General features: G+C 42.6%; 1 long non-coding RNA gene across 1 annotated transcript; it reads left to right on the top strand.

Moving 5' to 3' along the window:
- The first annotated feature begins 2,353 nt into the window (after window positions 1-2,353).
- Window positions 2,354-16,831, top strand: LOC311609019. Its single transcript, XR_014783233.1, has 3 exons — window positions 2,354-2,802; window positions 7,491-7,692; window positions 14,464-16,831. It is a non-coding gene; the product is annotated as an uncharacterized lncRNA (long non-coding RNA).
- The last annotated feature ends 4,940 nt before the right edge of the window (window positions 16,832-21,771 follow it).

Raw genomic sequence — 21,771 nt, 5'->3', positions numbered from 1 at the left:
ACTGGGGCTCCCCTTTTCTGAGCAATAGGGAAGGGGGTTTGGGGTTGAGAGAGGAAGAGAAGGTGAGACTTGGAGGTGAGGAGGGATGGAGGTACAACCAGGATGTAAACCACAAAGAGACAAAGAAAACAAAGAAAAAAAAACAGTGGAAAAAATTATTTTAAGGATGGATAATGTGGGGTAGATATGAGCAAGGCACAGTGACTACATATATGAATTTGGTATGAAGAAATACATGTCTGTATGCTTACTAAAAGGGATTATTAAGATGATAATAAATAATATTTTATTTTGAATGTTTCCAGCCAGGTCCTGGTGTCGCCCAGGCTGCCTGAAACTTGCTTTGTAGCTAGGAACAATTTCCAGCTCCCAGTTCTCACTCTTCCTCCTCCTATGTGCTGGAAATACAGGCCCACATCAGAGCGAGAGAAAGGATGCTTAGAGAACTTGTTTAAGACAAATTTTCCACATAGAGGGGCTAGATATAAATGTTTCTCTTAGAGGGAAACTGGCTGATGTAATTATCTTCAGGGAAATGCCAACTGGCAATGGGATACCAGAACAAAGAAAACGTCATTTTTACCTTTATTTAATTCTTAAAGTTTCATACTAGATACATAAATTGTATTTCTTTATGGCAGCGGGAGTTATCAGGTAAATGAAATTCTGGGCCACTTCTGTAGTCTCTCATTTATTTTTGTGTCTAGACAAAGAAAACTGCGGTTTGTCTTTTTCAACTTGAATAATTCTGAGTCCATGGCGTTTAGGAAAGGCCAGTGCTGTTTTCTTGCTTCCTCTACACTGGAATTGTTGTTATCATACCATCATTATTTTCGCAAGACAGTGTCTTTCTTGGGAGGTTGATATGAAAGGGGGCATATATTTTTGGTTCAAAAATTTCATATCCTGAACAACACAGTATGATGTCATTTCTCGATCTTTCTCTGATCTATCAATTCACCAAGTTAAACAGCTGAAATCCCTTCCAAAACAAATCCTTTTGCAGTCAGCAAAATGAGGCAATTACATGAATAAGTTTTTCCACTTGGCCTATTTTTCTGCCTGTGGTTATTAATCAGTCTCACTGACTGTGTTTTCCATTTTACATCCACTCCCAGGCGCTATTCCAGGTGGCCAAACGTTTCACATTACATAAATAAAGTGAAGCAAAGCCTTTGTCCATTGAACAAAATAGATGTACTTCATCGCTGACTCCGATCCTCTCCCAAATTACTGAAAATTGCAACGTGGCATCTACAAAGGGGCAGTCATCATAGTCCGTCCGTTTGCCTAAGTGGAGTTTATTAAGTAGAAATGGTTACCTTAAACAGACGGCTGAGCTAGCTTCAGTCGGTGCCAGCTGTCGTCCGCCCCTCCAGCCCTTAGACTGATTGTTCTGTGCTTCGCCTTGTCTCGTACATGTGGACGATGTCCCTTCAGGAACAGCTGTTTCACATACACAACTCCTCCAGACATTACATCTTAGCCACCAGAAACACTGGCTGCACTGCTACTTTTTCTCCTCTTTTAAACCTTTACGTATGATTCCTTTTTAAAAAAATTATTTATTACAAAATAAGATACAATGAATAGAATACATTTTGTTTGGTTTGTCGTTTGAGAAAGGATTCCATGTATCCCAGGCGATGAACTTGAACATGTCACATAACGGAGAACTACTTTAAATTTTAGATCCTTTGGCCTCTGCCTCCTAAATGCTGGAGTTAGAAGTGTACATCACCACACCCAGTTCGTCCCGTGCCTGCATACTAGGAAGCTTTCTACCTAAGTGAACTACAAATCCAGGCCTGCTTTGTTTTGGTTTTGATGGAACCTGGGATGAACTAGGTAGACCACATTGGCTCCATCATCAAAGCGATCCTTTGCCGTAGCCTCTATCACATGCTGAAATTATGGAAGTGTGTAACTATGCACAAGACAGAAACATGGTTTTAAAAATAAAAACTTTTTTTTTTAACGTGGAAGTATCAGTGTGTGTGTGTGTGTGTGTGTGTGTGTGTGTGTGTGTGTGTGTAGGTCAGAGCACAAAGTGTGCGGGTCAATTCTCTCCTTCTCCGGTGTGGTTCCCAGGGGTGGAATCTGGGTGGTCAGGTTTGGCAAGAAGCGCCGTTACCAGCTGTGCTGTCTTGCCATGCCCAGAATCACTATTTTCTTACAGAAGTATCATGTACACTTTGGTTCCCTGTCTCCTGTCACCGGAAGTACATGGGTGGAAGTCCGAGCGCTGTCAGCTTCCGGGTGGAAAAGGGTGAAACACATGTCCTCTGGGTCCCCACTTCTTTCAGGAACATTGGTTTCCAGGTGGGGAAGGGTGAAACACAGAACTGGATCCGCATCTACCTAGAAGGATTTTCTCCGCAATAAGTATTACTGGCACTCTAGCAGCAGAGGGGTATAGCTCTTTTAGTTGTACCGCCGATCCCTGAGGCTACAAGCTTGGGAGCCAAAAGCCGAGGCAGGTGATGATGCTGAAGTGTTGAGGCTCTTTGGTTAAATGGCCTGATTGGTTTACACCTGGAGCAAGCACGCATCAGCGCTGGGTCATGTGCTGGGAGCTCGGGGGCTCCAAGAGGTCCCAGCTGAGCGGATGAACTGGGCAGTCGTCTCGCAGAGCCTTGGTGAACTCTAGGAGATCATCAGGGTGCTTCCACTGTGGCTGCCTGGCCCGAAGTCCAGTCTCCAGCGGTGACGGGGAAGGTGAAGAGTCCTCCTTTCTCCAGAATAAACAGCAAGTCTCAGCGGTCACTGGTGAAGTAGATGGTGCTGACCCATTTATTTCAGGTGAAAACGGGGACTTGAAAACCTTGGGCAGTGGGGACAGGTCTTTGAGGATAAATGTGTTTCGCTGGGGCTAGGGTGCCTTCGATGCTCGATTTGCACGGGGAGAGATAGCAGGTGACAGCTTACATGCTTGGTCACCTGTAATCACCTCCGAGCTGTGTCACGTGATCCTGAGGCAGGCACGGAAACAAGGAGAGAGCTTTGTCCCAAGCCTTCGGTTCTCAGGATGAGATTTATTTATTTTAAAAAGATATTTATTTATTTATTATGTATACAGTGCTCTGCCTGCTTATACCCCTGCAGGCCAGAAGACGGCACCAGATCTCTTTATAGATAGTTGCGAGCCACCACGTGGTTGCTGGGGATTGAACTCAGAACCTTTGGAAGAACAGACAGTGCTCTTAGCCTCTGAGCCATCTCTCCAGCCCTAGGGATGAGATTTAAATCTTAAGTTTGAGAATTGTGGGGTTTGAACATGCTCCAATCTCACTAGTCCATTGCTAATTCCTTTGGAGACACTGTCCACGGCTCTCCGCCCTCCCACCCCCCACCCCCCAGCAGAGATTTGACTCAGTCAACACACAGGTTGGTACCTAAGCATTTACAATGCTTCTACTGTCACTCCATCGCACTGTAAACGCTCTGGCACTGGGAGAAGAGCCAAATATTTCTTCTCTCTCAATTAGGCTTCTCTTGTACTTAGCCCACACTCTAATACTGTCAGATTTCTATAGCTCGACCTGCCCTGAGAGGTCACATGGTTGTGACAAGGGACTCATGATGTGCACACTCTTTCAAGGGAACTTCCGGAGTTATTGTGTAGCTGTGTGGATAAACTCAAGGGTATGCTCCTCACGGTTATCGCGGGGGCCTCGAGATCAATGTGTCTTGCTGCACTCCTGGCACCTGGCATGTGAGCTGGGATTCTGATATTTTTAAAACTTTCCAGGTGGTTAGTCATGTACGGTCAAGGTTGAAATATCTCCAAAGTGCCGTGCTGCTTTAAAGCTCATCTCTCGCCCTGTCAAGTAAGTACTTAGCTTCCCCAGAGACTCCAGAGGGCACATAACCACAAGCTAGCCACAGAAAAGGGCATCAGTTACAAATATCTTCTATGCAGTCGTCTCTCTTTTTCAACTTTTGTTTGGAATTAGCTATGCCAGTGTTCGTTTCTAAATGTCTAACTCTAGAAAAGGTGTTTTTTTTTTAAACTCTTTGATGTACAGTTAGTTCTATTAAAAAAAATATAGAGAGAAAATGTCTTACAGCATCCCTCTCAACACACACATACATGCATACACATGCGCACTGATATTATTATTATTTTTAAAAAAAATTTATTGTATATGAGTACTTTATCTGCAGAAGAGGGCATCAAATCACATTACAGGTGCTTGTGAGCCACCATGTGGTTGCTGGGAATTGAACTCAGGACCTCTGGAAGAGCAGGCAGCGCTCTTAACCACTGAGCCATCTCTCCAGCCCCAAAACACTGATATTATTACAAGCATGCTGTATCACTATGGCCAGTGTATGAGATAAAACGAATCTAATTCAATGCTTTGTATTCTATTTGGTGCTGAGCGGTCACTCCACCAGCACCAGCTTCTGTGCTTCCACTTTCCCTTTTCTGGTTTTTTTGTTTGTTTTTGTTTTGTTTTGGGGGGGGGTTAAGACAGGGTTTCTCTGTGTAGCCTTGGCTGTCCTGGACTTGCTTTGTAGACCAGGCTGGCCTCGAACTCACAGTGATCCACCTACCTCTGACTCCCAAGTGCTGGGATTAAAGGCGTGAGCCACCACTGCCTGGCTCCCTTTCCTGTTCTTAATGTCTTCATTGACGTTCAAGCATCTCGTCACAGTCGTAGAGAGCCTTGCACCGAGACAACTTGCTTTTAAAAGTACCAAATTCTCTAAAAAAAAAAAAAACACATGTACATCTACTAGGTCTGGAAATGGAAAGGTTTCGAGTTTCTTTCCAGTGACATCACATCAAATCACTCCTCACCAGCACTGTGTTGCCGCTTCTGGACCTAGGTAGAAACTCACAGTTACAAGTATCTCTATAGTGGGACGTAGGGTCCTTTGAGTATATGCTCAAGTGGTGTACCTGGGACATATGGTGGATCTATTTCCAGCATCTTTAAAACCTTCACACTTGTCTCCACAGAGGCTGTGCCAGTGCGCTCCCCTAGCCGCAGTGAAACAGTGTTCCTCTTTCCCCACAGCCACATCAATGACTATCTTTGTCTTATTTATATTTGCCACTCTGGCTGGGATAAGATGAAATCTCAAAGTAGTTTTGATTTGCATTTCTGTGGTGGCTAAAGATGTTAAACGTTAGAACAGATACTTCTCGGCGATCTGTACGTGTTCTTTTGGTAACTCTTTGCCTAGAGCCATGTTCCAGTTTTTAACTGGGTTGCTTGTTTCCTTGGTGGTTGGTTTTCTGAGCTCCTTGTGCATTCTACGCTGACCATGAAATTTCCGTTCATCCTCTTGCTGTGCAAGCTCTGGCACTCTCCCCAAATGCTGATTGTGAGTGAGCACTGCGTCTTGATATATTCCCTTCTCCCCCCCCCCCATTTTTTCTCTGATTTATGTTGATACTTATTAAGAAGAAAGAAAAAAATCAGATGTTTACTACCGTGGATCAGAAGTGTTTCACCTCTTGACACTGTCTGTCTACCGTACTTCCTTCTACAGGCTCCACGTAGTCTTCCACCTACATGGCTTCTGTTGGGTTGCAGAAATGGCTCGGTTGTTAAGAGCACATACTGCCCTTTCCGAAGACCCAAGGTCAGCACTGAGCACCCGTACCCTCTGATGCTCACAGCCTCCTGTCACCTCAGCTCTAGGAGATCCAATGTCCTCTGGCCTCCGAGGGCACCTGCAAGCACATGGTACACAGAAACTCATGCAGACACACACAGATAGACATACAATAAAATCACTTTTACAGAAGAAATTATTTCCTAACATGAAATAAATGTGAACACTGGTATCTAGACCTCTTGCTGACATTGACAGCCCCTCTATGCCTCCCTAAATGGTATCATTTGGATTTTAAACGATCATCAGCAAGGAAAGTTGATTTTATGTCTTACAATTTCCTGATTCCTTTTGTATATTTATTTACTTATTTATTGGTGATGCTGAGCATTGAAGCCAGATCCTCTTCATGCATTCTAGACTAATGCTCTATTACTCAGCTACATCCTCATACTGGCTTCTTCATCAACTGTAGTTTCAATAACTCACTTATAATTAGGGGGCGTTTTTACCTTTTATTAAAGTCCTCTCCCTTATCAAAGTTCACGTACATTTCTATGTTTGCATACTGTGTGCAATAATATGGGAAACAAAAAGGAGATTAGAGTATACTGGCACATTTGTATCCCATTGTTTTGAAATTTAATGAAATATTTAGTGTACATGAAAGAATGCCTATAAAATATGTATATCAGATCAGTACTGAAATAATAATGTATCAACCTCCAAGTTTTAAAATCAGGTCATGGAAATACTTGTGAGGCTCACGTGCCTTTTACTTTTACTCTTTGCATCTCTGTTCCAATCCTTTATTGAATTCCAATGAGTTTGCCTTCAGATCTCTTTCTCCTACTGTGTTCTGTATTTCAACAAAAATAACACTTGCAGTTTTTCTCTGCCCTCCAACTTCACAGTGGGATAGCTACTAGGAGACAGTAGGAGATGCCGGGATGACAGATTATCCTGTTATCTTCTGGTATTTCCAGCAATCCCTGTCTCTTCTCTGTAGGTCCAGCTCTTGCCAGAGGGTCCCTCCCTTCATGGACCAGCTTCCGCCAGGCGAGGCCGATCTTACCTCTCCCTGGTGTCTAGCCTTCTGGCTCCAATAGCAAACTGCTTCTCCTACTATCTTTCTAGACCTCAGGGCATACTGTCTCCTGCTCTTGAGTAGCTAGCTGACTCATCATGCCTGGTTTGGCTTCTGTCACCAGTGTAGACAATCATCTATATTAAATCACTCCTGCTTTGAAGAGGAAGAATAGTTTCTGATTTATAAATGGACACTAAAAGCTCTTTTATCTCTAGTTTACTAAGAACATTCATCATGCTTAAGTTTTATTGAATTTATACGGTATGCTTCCCCATATGCTTTGTTTTTCCTTCTGTATTCTATTAATTTGATGAACTATATTTATAAACCTGTACATTTTTCTCTTTGTCAAAAATGTTGTGTTCATGGGATAAATACAATTTATCCCCCATTTTATACTATATTATGCTTTTTATAGATTGTTATACTCAGTGTGCTAATCTTTACTTTAGAATGCTTATTGTGAGTCCATGGTATCATCTTATGATCTTTGTGTTCTTATGTATGTCTTGTATCATATACCATCATTGTCAAAACTCAATTAATCTTATTGACAAATATTCCTTTTTTTCTGTCCTCAGATAGCTTTTTAAAGTGGGAATAATCCAATTTTTTAAAAATCAGGTACAACATGCAAACAAAAATATTTGGCTCTGTTCTATTTATTTATTTTGAGGAAAAATATAAACTTTTTAATTAAAGCTCTGAGCTACATCAGGAACTTTACATTTTCTACTCATCTTAAACGTGGTAAGTTTGAACTATGCAAAGTTTCATCCTTTCTTCTGTGTAGTCTTTCTCTGATTCTATTTCTCTTTCTGATCCACAGGCAGGAGGTAGAAAAAAAGGCAAGACTGGGCCTGGTGTGTTGAAAACTCACCCCGCAGTGGCACGCCTCCTCCAACAAGGACGCATCTTCTAGTCAGTCTTAAACAGTCCTTCAGCTGTGAACCAGACATCCAGAGAGATGAGCATCCACGCAGGTGGATGAAGAGAACCAGCACCACACAACTGTCTTCTCATCTTCACAGGTACGTCATGGTACGCATGCCCAAGTCCATGAAATGAATTTCATTTCATGAAAGTTCAGCAATGAAAAAAAAAAGTTGATTTTTTTAAACCTTGCTTATTTTCTCTTTGACCTAGGTTTTTGACGACTAGTTGCTTATTTTCTCTTTGACCTATGCATTTAGGTTTTTGACGACTAGTTATATTAAGAACTATTTTGGATATTTTGGTTACTTTCTTTGGGATAGCTGGTGAGGATGTGGAGAAAGAGGAACACTTTTTCATTGCTGGTGGGAATGCAAACTTGTACAACCACTTTGGAAATCTATCTGGCGCTATATCAGAAAACTGGGAATAAGGCTTTCTCAAGGCCCAGCTATTCCACTCCTTGGGATATACCCAGAACATGCTCCACCACACAAGAAGAACATTTGCTCAACCATGTTCATAGCAGCCTTATTCATAATAGCCAGAACCTGGAAACAGCTAAATGTCCCTCAGTTAAAGAATGGGTAAAGAAACTGTGGTACATTTATAATATGGGATACTACTCAGCTATTAAAAACCAGGAAACCCCGAAATTTGTGGACAAATGGATGGGACTAGAAATGATCATACTGTGTGAGTTAACCCAGAAGCAGAAAGATTCACATGGTTTATACTCACTTATAATTGGGCACTAGCCCAAAAGGCATGTCCCACGAAAGTCTTCACTTACCAGGAGATTGGGATAGATGTGAGGACAGTCTACTGAGACACTAGATAAGAGAAATATAGGAGATGGGGAAATAGAAGGACCTAGTGAATCCTAGAAACCTACAAGAAGAACATCGTGATGGGTGGATTGGGGCCCAGGGGGGTCTGCTCAAACTATTGCACTAACCAAAGACAATACAATAGTAAGCATTGAACCTCTACCCAGATCTACCCAATGGACAGCACATTCTCCACAGTTATGTGGAGAGCGGGGACTGACTCTGACATGAACTCTGGTGCCCTATATTTGACCACTTCCCCTTGGTGGGGAGGCCTGATGGCACTCAAAGAAAGAATAAGCAGGCTGCCAAGATTAGACTTGATAGCCTGTGACCATATGGTGGGGGAGGAGGTCCCCCTCGGTCATAGACCTAGGGAAAGGGAATAAGGTGAAAGCGGGAGGGAGGGAGGAACGGGAGGATACAAGTGATGGGATAACAATTGAGTTATTGAGTTGTAATCTGAATAAATTAATAAAATTTTTTTAAAAATTGAAAAAAAAAGAAGAACTATTACGTTTTGGGGCCAGTACTTACCTTATAAGTCCAATAGCTTGAGTTCAGACCGTGGAACCCACTGCAGAAGGAGACACATGGCTCTGTAACTTTGTCCTCTCTCTCTCTCTCTCTCTCTCTCTCTCTCTCTCTCTCTCTCTTTCTCTCCCTCTCCCCCCCTCACGCACTCACGCGTGTACACACACACACACACACACACACGCATGCACATGCACACATGCATGTGCCCATATTCACATGTATCACACACACATACAAACAGTAATACAATATTTTATGTTAAGAATCTATTATTATATTTTACATATCTAGAGCTTTCTTTTAAAATTGTATGTGTGTATGTGTGTGTGTGTGTGTGTGTGTGTTTAGGTTCATGTGTGCCATGCCCATGCATGGAGATCAGAGGACAACTTTAGCAGTCATTTTTTTTTTTCAGTATCCTCCTTGTTGAAAGTAGAGTCTCTCTTATTATTTCTGCTATTCAGCATACTTCAGCCTAGCTGGCTCATGAGCTCCTGGCTAATTATTTTTAATTAACATTAATATTTTCCACAATGCGCTTTTAAGTAATTGTTTTAAGCACAGCATTGTCGCCATATATTAATAAATCCACCTAGAGGTTTTCACAAGTCTTGTACTTGACCATTTAAAAAAGGAATACCACAATATACTTCATCTATACTGTACATACATTAATGATAACATCCTAGAAAGTCATTACTGAGTCACTGACATGATCATTTTGGAGTCCAAAACCACAAACATGCCTATATTGTGTCCCCCAAAATAATACTAGTCCACTTTGATACAAAGTGTCATTGCACTGCACTCCCCCAAGTGCAAGCTATTTGTTTTTAAGTCTGAATTATATTTTAAATCTGACAAAGATCTTAGAAGGCATCCCACTTCAGTGTAGTTGTTTGTGTACCAACACACTGAATTACTCAATATGCTAGCATCCATTTCAAACGAACAAAACCCCTTTCACTGTGCTTTTTAATTAATGCAACCGTCACTGCTTTATTCATCTAAAATAGTCTCCAAAGGAAAAGTATATATTGCTCAGTTCGTATATTTCACATTAGATTTCCCTTTTATTTTGATTTCTTGAGAAATATGTTAGCGTTGCATGCTAACTGTGAACAGTTGATCATACATCCTGCCTTCATCTGGTCGTCTCTTTGTAAACGTGCATTTAATCAGCCTGTTACGTGCTCTGCGAGCTGGCCCTGGCATTGATCACCGCAGACACATCATTCCCGTTGCTTCTGCGTTGCGGCATGACGCCTTCTCCCCTATAACACAAGACTTCTAGAAACAGACTCTGTTATTCCTTTCCTTCCTCCCAGCTTCCCACAACCGTTTAAAGATTCAGCTTGACCTTTGCTCCTGTTCTTATTTCAAGTTAGCAGCAGGTCAATACCTGAGGAATCTCATCAAAGGCTGAACTGTCTATGCCCCACTGACTCACTCTTTATCACAATTTCACCTCACTTATTCCCTTTCAATTCGTTGTTCGGTAATGTGAGTTTTCCAGGCTTGTCTTCTCTAGCGCATTGCTCCAAAGAGCAGCTGCTTCCCTTATTTGCCCTTATTTACGAATAAAAAAAATATCAAATATACCAGGCGTTACGGATGAAAATTGTTATTCTAACTTGAGAATTAAAAAAAAAAAAAAGATGCTCTGAAGAAAAAAATGAAGCTCTTATGGCCATGCCAACAAGCAGAGCAGAGCCAGGGGTCCCTGGGACTTTCTTGGATTTTATTTTCAACAAGCTAACCAACCACGATCACTGTTTGAACGGAAAAAAAATTGAACTTTCTCCTTTTCTTTGTTGTTACCATGGTCTGTTTTTAATTATCTGTAACCTGCTGTTCAGATATGGATCTTGAAACCCACAGCTTCTCTTTCACACGAGGCCTTGTTACAAAGCAACAAGGAGTGGTGTTAAGCCCCACCCCGACTCACTGCATCGGGGTACTCGAGTTACCAGGATTCGCAGACCATCTGAACATACCAGTCACTTCTAAAGTACTGCGGCCACTTCCTGGCCACGCTTGGCTGTAGGTGACTTAATTAGTCAATGAAGCAAAAAGCTCTTGTTTCTAAATGATAAAGAAGAAACACTGACTATTATTTTGAGTGGCAAAACAGGTTGTTCTGCCCCAGTTAAGAACAGGTTTTTGTTTTTCCTTGAGGCATAGTTACTTTGGCCGCATGGAGCCACTTGAACAATTGGAGTCTATTCTTTGTTCTTTTTGATGTGCTCCCCGCCCCCCCCCCAATATCCTCTGTGTGGGGTCTGGTTTGCATGTGTGGCTCTGTTGGAAGGTCACAAGCAAGCAGAGTTCCTTACCATGACCTTTTATCTTTTCCTGTGCTACATTTCTTGGCCAGCCCCTGACTGACCAGTACCTATGTCTGCAAGATTTCAGGACAACTAAGAGAATAAGATAAAATGGCCACAATTTTTAGCAAACAGTGGATCTCAGAACAGGAGGAACTCGGTGCCAGCTAGCAAAATGTGCCATCTTTCTTCCTCTGCTTCATCATACTGCACTCTTAACATTCTTGTGTAAAGCCAGGAATTAAGAAAACCGATTCCTAAGAGGGGCGTGGCTCGGCAGTTAGGAGCACTTGCAGTTCTTCTAGAGGACCTGGGTTTGATTCCCAACACCACATGGTAGCTCACAACCACTCCAGTTCCTGGGAATCTGATGGTTCTGTCTGACCTCCTTGGGCACCAAGTTTGCACATGGTATACCATGTGCATCCCATGCAGAAAAAAAACCCACATAAAATAAAATAAATCTTAAAATAAAAGAAATGATCACCGACACACAATTATCATTACACATACAACATATGTATCTAGTCTAATGAGAAAAGGGGATCTAGACACTCAAGCTATCTGAACCATTAGTTGAGTAATATGTATTTTTAAAAACAAAAATTATTTTATTTATTTATTTATTGTGTGTGTGTGTGTGTGTATGCGCGCGCACACACACACAAGTATGTATATGGTGTATATGTTCATAAGCACTCAATGACCTACATTTGGACATCAGAGGACAGTTTTAGGAAGCCAGTTTTCTCCTGATTTCAGAACCTTAACTTTCATATTATTGTCTCTGTCCTTACTGATATTTTAAGACAAGGTTTGTCTATATTGCCGTGAGTCGTCTGGCACTTGCTGCGTAGTCAAGGCTGGCCTCAGACTCACAGTATTTCTCCCGCCTCGCCCTCTACCCTCCTGGTACTCCTAACTTGTGCGGGCCACCATGCCCAACTAGGTTTAACTTTGTTGTTTCCATAAAGCACACACTGTAACAGGAGAAAAAAAAAAAAAAAAAAAGAAAAAGAAAAAGAAAAAAGAAAAGAAAAGAAAGGAATGTGTAGGTGCTCAGTTATGTTTCATGCAACTACTTATCCAAAGTCTTCAAGGAATTGATGTCTTTGGAAGAGACATCTCTCAAAAAATTTTAGAACCACAACTAGGAAGTAACAATACCAGTGTTATTAATATGTTTACCACATCTTTCAATGTACCGTTTCCTCTATCTGGGGTCTGGTTTGCATATGTGGTTCTGTTGGAAGGTCACAAGCAGCAGAGCTGCTTATCGTGACCTTTACCTTTTTCCTACTACGGCAAAGCTTTTGACCAGTTCACGACTGGCCTGTACCTACGTCTGCAGGATTTCAGGACTACTAAAAGAATAACATATAATGACTATTTTGGAATACTAACTTAGCTTCAACCACCTTAATTTCTAGAGAGGACACCAGTGGACTGATTTCAGATCGCAGGTTAGAGAGACTGAGGGCAGAATAAGGTCTTCCCACCCTCAGTTGTTTGCAAACATATTTATCCACACAAAAAACAATTGCAATTGAGGCAGAGTCTATCTTGTCTGCCCCTGTCTCGTTCCTGTTTAAGGAGGGCTGTATTGACTATTTAGGAGCTGGTCACAGCTGCTGATGAATCACGACAGGGTCTGAACCAACTGCTTATCACTTCTCCTTTGCTCGTGATCGCGTTAGAGGCAGATGTACTTCTGACCTCAACGACAGAAGAGGAAGTAGGCTGAGAACTTCTGGGAATGAGTTCGCTCTTTACAAAAATGGAAGAAGCTTCACTGCCCACCACTCCCGCCTCCTCTCAAATGTGCAAAGAGATGTTGGGTTACTTGCAACCATGAAGGGATTTACTTCATGAGAAAACCACCTGTGAGGTAGGCTAAACAAAGGAAGGACGGCACTAGGTTTTAAAGACAACACCAAGCCACACAAAGCAACCCTGAGTTCAAAGAGCCTTACGATTTCTTCTCAAACACCATGGTATTAGTAAGACAATCTCCTCCTCTTCCTTTTCCTTTCTTCCTCCTCCTCTTCCTCATCTCTGGTGCTAGGAATCAATCATGTGGTCAGCAAGACCCCACTCCTGACCTCCTCCCCAGCCCATTAGCAAAGCTCACTGTTTCATCTAAACACAGTTTTTGTTAGTGGTGCTTTTATTCGATTTGGTGTTGCGATTTTTATGAGAGACGGTCTCATAGTCTGTAGCTCAGCGTGTCCCCAAACTCACAGTAATCTCCTTGCGTCATCTTCCCAAATGCTGGGATCACAAGCATAAGCCATCATATCTGGCTTTGTCTGAATTTCAACAGTTCTTTCTTGGCATATTAACTTTATTCTGAGTAGTCTTTTATCGCATTATAATTGCATTGCATTTGTGTCTATTGTAGTGTTTCTGTTGATCGCCTCATTATTTAATAACCCAATGGTTGCCTTTTCTTGTATGTTATTCTTTTAGCATAACATATTGAAAATATTGTGTTACTCTTTGCATGTGTGTGCATGTGCATATGAGTTTTGTCATGTGTATGGGCATGTGGAAAGCAGAGGTCAACACCAGGTGCTTTTTTCAATCTCTTTGTGCTAGCTCCACATTATGTACTAAGGTGAGATCCCTCACGTGAACCCAGAGCTTCTTTATTTCGTCATCTATCTAGCCAGCTTGCTCAGTAAATTCCAAAGGCTGAGACTACAGGTGGACCACACCCACATGGCATTTCTGAGGGTCCTAGGCATCTGAACCTCTGGTCCTCACACTTGCATTGCAGTCCCTTGATCCACTGAGCCATCTCCCCACATTCTTTATCCTCATGATATAGGACACACAAAAATACATCCACCAAAGTGATGGACGAATTGTGATACTCTGCCACCCAAAGCACTACATTTGAGCTTTGATGTTGCTAGATCTTAGAGACTTCAGTTTCTTATCTACTCTCTGCTTTGTGGTTTGTGATGCTGTCGCCCTTTGTTGGTACCATTGGTACCAAGATCAAAAGAATAATTTCTAGCCGGTTCAGATTACTGTGTCTTCTGGTTTGCCTTGCTATATCACAGCCTCTGACAAAGAACTACTGTACATCTTAGGGTTCTTAGGAAAATTCTCTTTCTCTTGAGCAAAATAAAATTGTTTTTTAAAGAAATAATCTTTGGTTTGATCCTAGCCATTGCAGCAACGGAGCAAAACACAGCAGCAGAAACTACTAGCCATAAAGGGGTCCCAGGAAATTAACTCTCCAACACCTTCAGAAGATGAGAATAATACGCTCCGGCCCAGTGTCCTCCAAGAACTCCGTGGTCAGGGTTATAGATGGTAGCTGATAACTTGTCTGGATGACTAAGGGATTGGAAGGAAGAAAATAGAAGGACTGGTGACAAGATGCAGAGTCGAACCATGGGAATGGATCACTGTGCTCCTCCCTTTGTTTGTTTCTGTCTTTCTTTCTTTTATTTATTTATTTATTTATTTATTTATTTATTTTGGAGGTAGGGTCTGATATGTAGCACAGGCTACCCCTCCTCAGCCTCCTAAGTGCTGCGATGACGATCTGGAGCACCACACCTAGCTAAACATGCACGCTTCACGTGAACGCTCACCGCTCAGCCACGCAGCCATCAATCGTTCCCATAGGTGTGAATCATCCTCCGTCATCAGGCTCGGCGTCGCCTGCTCAGAAGACTGATGATCAAAACAATCAAGAGTTCAACGGGCCAGCCACGGAGACCAAGCTCACAGACACACGGATCTTAGATGAGTGAGTCACTCCACTTTTGTCAGACTTATTGATAGTTCTAGAATTCCCTCACGGAGGAAATATGAGGCTGCATACTAACTGTAAACATTTACTTTTGATTGTCTTCATTGGAGTGGAGAGGAAGAGTTGTATGGTGGAGCAAGGCAGCTCACGCCATGGGACACGGGGAGCAGAGTGAGGAAGGATCTAGGTTGAACCCCCCAAAGGTTCACCGACCCCCATCCCCAGTGAATTGCTTACTTTATCGCCTGAGATTTCCACCACCTCCTCACCAGACAGGGCCCAAGAGTTCTTAAAGAGAAATAACATATTTTATTTATTTTTCGAGAGCGTCGTAGTGCAACAATGTGTTTTGACCATACTCAGCTCCACCCACTCACCAACTCCTCTCGGACGCTCCATCCCATATTCCCTTCCGACTTCAAGTCCTTTTAATAGCGTTTGTTTTATAACCTCTGAGTTCAAAGGGCCAGCGTTTCTGAACACATGAACCTGTGGTGTATATTCTCTAATACAAAGTACAATACTTAAATGTATGCGTGTGTGCGTGTGCGTGTGTGTGTGTGTGTGTGCGTGTGTGCGTGTACTTGTGCGTGTGCGTGTGCGTGTGCGTGTGCGTGTGTGTGTGTGTTTGTGTGTGTGTAAGAGAGGGGGGAGACAGACACAGACACAGAGAGTCTCCAAATGGGTGTGGTGGCAAGCCCTGTAATCCCAGCCCTTGGGAGATGGAGAAGCATTAGGAGTTCAAGGCCAGCTGTAATTTTTCCCCATTTTTAGTACATTTATTCATTTGCGCACGCCTGTGTCTGTATGTCTGCTTGCCCATTGGCGTGCGGTTGCCACGGTGTGCATGTAGAGGTCAGAGGGCGTGGTGCAGATATCAGTTCTCTTTACCACATGGGTTCTGGGGACTGAACTCAGCTCGTCATAACTGAGGGATCTCACTGGGCATCTATTTGTTTGTGCTTCTTTAAAGTAATACATTAACAATGGCTGCAGCAGGCTCATATCAATAGGTTATTAACACACTAGCAGGAATTTGGTTCTCCCACCAGACGCGGCTCTGATGAGCGGAAGTGTTAGGTGGAGAAATGGCTACTTGTGGCAAACCACCTAGCAGGCGAGAGAGAAGGAAAGAAGGACATTTGTGTTTGTGTGTCGTCTTGCGTATAGTGACGGAGTCCAATATCTCCCCGTCTTTCATCCTCTTTTTTGCCCATCTATTTTATACAAGTCATTTTGGAAGGGTTAACTTCATCTTATGGAATACGTGCTAGAAGATCAAGGTAGCCTAGCGATGAACTTAGAGAAACGGACATCCTCCAGAAAGTTTAATTTCCTTGGTGTTGGTTTTTTTGAGTCAGGGTCTCATGTGGCTTGGCTGGCCTCAGCTTTCCCTGCAGCTCCCACTTCTCCTGGCATGTGCTGACAAGCTCAGAGTTCTTGACTTTAGAGTTGATGTTTCAGTTACTAGGGGGAAAATGATTTCGTTCTCTTAGGAGAAAATTTGGGCCTTTTATGTTTAATTTTAAAAGGAAAGGCCTGTATCGCTATCAAGCAAACCAAAGCAAGAATATCTGTTTTCATTTGCGACTTTTTCCTTTCTGAGGATTTCCCTAGTGCACCAGTTTAGCAAGCACCGCCTGCTTTAGAAGCTAAAATGCCAAATGCTTGCTTCCCCGGCCTCCTTTGCAGCTAGGGTACAAACATATGATTTCATTTTTGTCAATCTGTTTGCCAGTGCTGAATTTTGACTTGGGAATTAATAAAAACGAAACAGATCCAGTTATGCTTTCTCTGTCTCTCGTGCAGGCAGCGTAACAGCTGCTAAAGTATCTGTTGTCTGGGGACCAAGTGGGAGTGGAAAGGGTGGTTTAGCAGTTGGCTCAGGATTGAGCAAGCCTCACAGTTGCCGCTCTGCAGGCTGCTTACTTCTCACTCGTGGTGGGGTGGTTTCCTCACTAGGTTTGGGGTGCATTTCCTGGCAAATTAGTTTCAAGTCTAGCTTCTCAGCCATTTCAATAGTTCCACAAATTACTAATTTTTTTTGTGTGTGTGTGTATGTGTGTGGTAAATGTATTTACTGTGAAAGCCAGACATGTAAGCTTCTGTGCACTCGGTGTTTGAAAATTCGAGGTAGGGCCAGGAAAATGGCTCAGTGGGTAAAGGCACTTGCAGCCAAGCCTGGTGACCTGAGTTTGGTCTTCTGGAACTCACATGGTGAAACGGGAGAAATGACTCCTACCAGCTGTCCTCTGACCTGCACACGGTACATCACAGCATGCACTTGCATGCACATGCTTGTGGCACTCACAGATAAATGTGACAGACAACCCAAAATAATGCAAATAGATACTCAGGTCACATGCGTGTGCATGCACGCCAGTGTTCAGGTTTCTTCCTCTATTGCTCTGCACCTTATCTTGTTTTTTGAGGCAAAGCTCTTCACTAGCTATGGAGCTCATCGTTTTTGCTACACTAGCTGGCCAGAGGGTCCCCAGGTCTGCTCGTATCTACACAGTAGTGCCGGGGGTACAGGTGCATGTGCCACCATGTCCAGGTTTTAAATGGCTCCTGAGGACCAAACTCAAGTCCCCATGCATCGATCGCCACGAGCGAATTCTGGACACGGAGATTGTTCCGCTTAAGTGTGAGAATGAATTGTGAGGTTTGTTGAGGACTGTGTGCATGGGAAACACTGAGGCTTTAGGGGCACCACACTGCCCACTGCGTGTATTTCCACTTCAGTCTCCCGTGGTAAAATCAGAGGAGCTGAGACCAGAGTCCCAACATTTGTTCACCTGACAAAATGATGTTTCTTCAATTGAATGGTTCTAAATCTCACATGTGCCTATTTGCACAAGTCCACGCATATCTTAACTACATTTTAGACTTTATAGCCAGAATATGCTATTTTTATCGATACATGTGTCTCTTATACATAAGACATATAACATGCATAAATATTTAACATACACCCAAGATACACCTCTATCTGTGTAGCTGAGAGATCTTCACATGGATCTGTTTCCCCAGGGACAGAAGATAAAAGATGTCTGAAAAGAAAGTATTTACATTTTTAGCGTTTATATCATTTTATAATTACAGTTATGCTAACATTTCTGTACTTTTCAAAACATGGAGATGGTTTCTATTAAGCAAATGTGGAGGCAGGATGTGAGGATGCATGGCTGTAAAACTGGTGGATGAGAAGCAGAGGCAGGAGGATTGCTGCAAAGCCAGTTTAATCCACATAGCAAGAACCTGCCAGAGAGAAACGGGGGAGGGGGAGCAATGGAAGGAGGGAAAGAGGAGAGAGAGGAAGGAAAACAAACAACCACTAACAAACAAACACAAAAACCAACAACAAACGACAACAGTTCGCTAAACACTAAACCTGGCGCTCATCCAAAAGGTGTGTAAGTATCTGAATGCATGTATCTTATCAGGCCACCTTCTCAGCCAGCCGAATGTGGGGTTGCACTTCTGCGCTGTGGTCAACAGTAAAGTCTAACAGAGACCTCAGGCCACTGCAGAGAGCTGGCCGTGCCTGAGTCTGCGCTAGCTTCTACAGCTTCCTTCACCTTCTTCTGTCTGAAGCATCTCCTGCTACAGCCCTTTAAGTGTTCCCTTAGCTGCTGAGCTAACGTGCTCACGTCCCCAACAGGTCTCCAGTGGACCCGTAAGTGATTAGAGATGCATTCAACCCTCGGGAGGGTTGCTGAGGTTCCCTGAAGAAGAGGCAGCGCCTGGAGACCTGGTTGTACAGCTTGCCCACGCCGTGGCCTAGCTTTCAGGATGAAGGCACATAACTCAGCAGTGAACATTGTAATTACTCACAGCGGTTTGCCGCCTGCTGTATGACATCCAATTTACAGAATTAAAGGTAATGCAATTCAAATTAAAAAAAAATAGCTTCCTTTAGAGAACGAGTAGTCAGCTCAACTATCGGAAGTGTCTGGGCTGCAGTCTCTATGTTGGGAATTTATAAAGCTTTCATTTTTCATTAGAATCTTATTCAACTTGCTGCCCAGCCTGCCCACCTGAGTTTGATCTCCAGGATCTGTAAAGCAGCAGGAGGTGGCAGCCAACTCCAGAAAGTTGTCCCCTAACCTCCACATGCGCATCAGGGCACACACACCCTCGCACACCCCTATACACACAAACTAAATCAATACATTTAATTATTAAAAGAAAACCTGACTTAGGCCTGTGAGATGACTCATTGGGTAAAGTTACTTGCCACTAAGGCTAAAGACCTGAGCTTGACCCCTGAAATGGGTCAAATCCTGCAAGTTGTGCCCTGATTGTCACATATACCATGGCTTTCCAATGTTTGTGTGTGTGCATCTATCTCCCCCACATGTGTATACATGCCTACATGTGCATGTGTACACACACACACACACACACACACACAAAATGAAATTAATTTAATAAAGAATTTTAAATGAAAACCTTTCACAGTAGCTTCTCATAATATAAAATATATTGGGGTAATTCAAACTAAGCATGTAAAAGATTTATATAATAAAAATTTTAAGACACTGAAGAAAGAAATTGAAAAAAATATTGGAAGATGGAAGGATCTCCTATGTTCAGAGATCAGTAAAATTAATATAGTAAAAATGGCAATGTTACAAGAAGCAATCTACAGATTCAGTGCAATCCCCATGAAAATTCCAACATAATTCTTTATAGATCTTGAAGGACAGTTTTCAGCTTGATATGGAAGCATACATGCACCCATGCGTATGTGCACACACACACACACACACACACACACACACACACACACACACACACTTCCATACCCAAACAAAACAGGGTAGCTAAAACAATCCCTAATAATAAAATAATTTCTGTATCATCATCTATAATTTCAAGTTGTTCTACAGAGGTATAGAAATAAAAACAGCATGATATTGGCACAAAAAACAGGCTCATTGATTAGTGATATTGGATTGAAGAACCAAACATAAATCCACACACCTATAGAGACCTGATTTTTTAAAATAAAGAATCCAGAAATACGCACTGGAAATGGACACATCTTCACACACGGTGCTGGTCAAACTGTGTGGCTGCATGTAGAGGAATCCAGATAGACCCATATGTCTCATCCTGAACAAAGCTCAGCTCCAAACCGATTAAAGACTTCAACGCAAAATCAGATGCACTGAACCTGATAGAAAAGAAAGAGGGGAAATAACGTGAATTCATTGGCCCAGGAGGAGACTTCCTGAACAGAACACCGTTAGCACAGGCACTGAAGTCAACAATCAATAAATGGGACCCCATGAAATGGAAACGCTTCTGTACAGCAAAGGACATCACCATTTGGACAAAGTGGCAGTCTACAGAATTGGAAAAGATTCTTACCAACTGTACATCTGACAGAAGGATAATATCCAAAATATATAAAGAACACCAAAAGCTACATATCAAGAAAACAAACCAATTAAGAATGGGGTACACAGGTCTAAACAGAACTCTCCAATGGGGAAACCCAAATGGCTGAGAAACACTTTTTAGCCATGAGGTAAATGCAAATAAAAACGTATTTGAGATCTCATTTTACATCTGTCAGAATCACTAAAGTCAATAAAGCCAGTGATAGCTCACGCTGGCTAGGATGTAGAATAAGGGGGAACACTCCTTCATTGCTGTCGTCGTGCAAACTACAGCTACTGTGGAAATCAGTGTGGTGAGTCCGTTGATGGAAATTGTTCTACCTCAAGGTCCAGCTATCCCACTCTTGGGCATTTGCCTAAAGGACACTTCATCCTAGCACAGAGACACTTCCTCAGCCGCGTTCACTGCTGCTGGATTCATAGTAGTGAGAAGCTCGAAACAACCTAGATATCCCTCTACAAAAGAATGGATAGAGAAAACATGGTCCATTTACACAATGGAGTATTATTCAGCTGCTAAAAAAGAAATGAAAATATGAAACTTGCAGGTAAATGGATGGAACAACAAAACAAAACAAAACAAACAAAAACGAAAACAAAAACAAATAAACCAAACCAAACCAAACAAACAAAAATCCTGAATGAGGTAACCCAGACCCAGAAAGACAGAAATGGTTTGTATTTGCTTATATGTGGATATTAGTTGTTAAGTCAATGAAAACCAAAGTACAGTCTGTAGAACCAAAGGTTAGATACAGTGTAAGGGAGTAGAAGGAGAGACCTCCACAGGAAAGGGAAGTAGAACAGGTAGTCATGGGTGTGTGGGCGGGGCTGCAATGGGGGCATCGAATGGGGGGAGGGGGCAAAGGAGGGAATATGAGGAGAGACAAGTGAAAGTAAAGGCCACTTGAGGAGTAGTATTGAAACCTAATATAGTAGAAACGTCCTAAAACACACACATTTATTATCTAAATGAAATTGCCAAATAATAGAGGAGACGGAATCCTAACGAGCCAGCTCCTGTCACCAGATGAAGCTTCCGGTACCAGAATTAGGTTACATCTAACTGAATGTGTTGGCCAGGGCGTCCCCCAGGAGCCCCAGACAACCTTGGCTGTTGACAAAGCTGTAGGTTGCCCTCCACAAACCGTCAGGAAGGCTTCACCGCTGAGGGCAGCACCTACACAACTCACTGACCGTGGAGACTCAAACTGGTGACTACCTGGAGCCCTCGCTCCTATAGTCTAAGGTCTTAGGTACAGGAGGGGACTCTGAGTGCCACCAAAAAAGAAACAAAAACACC

The sequence above is a fragment of the Acomys minous genome (assembly GCF_964271855.1).
Source record: "Acomys minous genome assembly, chromosome: 11".
Classification (NCBI taxonomy): Eukaryota; Metazoa; Chordata; class Mammalia; order Rodentia; family Muridae; genus Acomys; species Acomys minous.
The sequence above is the reverse complement of the archived record's forward strand: the minus strand, read 5'-3'. Positions and strand labels throughout refer to the sequence as shown.